Source organism: Myotis brandtii, unplaced genomic scaffold, assembly GCF_000412655.1.
Source record: "Myotis brandtii unplaced genomic scaffold, ASM41265v1 scaffold972, whole genome shotgun sequence".
NCBI classification, from domain to species: domain Eukaryota; kingdom Metazoa; phylum Chordata; class Mammalia; order Chiroptera; family Vespertilionidae; genus Myotis; species Myotis brandtii.
In genome coordinates this window covers 43,673-44,635 of record NW_005372032.1, presented here as the reverse complement: position 1 = coordinate 44,635, position 963 = coordinate 43,673, and the positions used below count along the sequence as shown (strand labels likewise).

General features: G+C 50.3%; 1 pseudogene; it reads right to left on the bottom strand.

Moving 5' to 3' along the window:
* Positions 1-68: 68 nt before the first annotated feature.
* Positions 69-963, bottom strand: part of LOC102257919 — a 13,479-nt pseudogene continuing 12,584 nt past the window's right edge.

Genomic DNA, 963 nt, shown 5'->3' with positions numbered 1-963 from the left:
GGCTGCTCCCTCCACGTGCTCCCTGCCGCCTCTGCCGCCCGACTGCCCGCCCCCGACGCGTGTTCCGGTCACGTGTTCCGGGTCGCGGCCAACTTGGGGAAGTCGACGCCCAGCTGCGAGCTCAGCCTCTGGCGGTAGACGCCCTGCAGTCGCCAGGACAAAGGTCATGGAGGTCAAGACGCTGCCTCTGGTTGCAGCACGTGCTGTGGGAGCAAAGGGACAGAAACGGTTGTGTCCAGCAGCCATGTAACTCCACACGTGGTGTGCGAATTAGTCATCGTTAGAGCCGAGCTTAGCACTGGGGTGCCCCATTGTAAGCAGACCCCCAAATAGACTGTTCACTTTGCTTCAGGAAGAATGCACAAAGATGCTTGAAATAAGCAAAATATTTTGCACCTCATAGTACAAAACGTTTAAACATCATAAAAAATAATCTCTATGAGTAAAGGGAGTTGATATTAGCAAAATCTAATACACCCAATTCAAAATGTCATTCAGAACTGCATCTACCATGTAAAATCAAAGTATGGGATCTAGGGCTTGGAAAAAGCAACTTGACTCCGCTCTCCCTGCTCACCCCTCAGCCTGATGCTCTGCACAAAGGTCTCAGTAAAGAGATGGAGCGGAAGGGAAAGTTATGCCTCGTGGCACTGAAATTTATCTGTTTCTGCAACAAATATTTATAAAAGTAGTATTAACTTTCTGCCTATAGGATAGAAACACAATACGGCTCTGTCCCCATCTTCAAAGGGCTTAAAGTCTCTCTGAGTTCCCAGTAAGGTAAACCTGTAAACAGCCAAAGAAGGAGCAGGTTCCAATACAATTCTTATTATAAAAACTAGAGGCCGGGTGCACAAAAATTTGTGCACTGGGGGGGGGGGGGGAAGGGGGGGGCCCCCCAGCCCGGCCTGCATCCTTTCCAATCCAGGACCCCTTGGGGGATGTCCGACTGCCTCTTGCAAT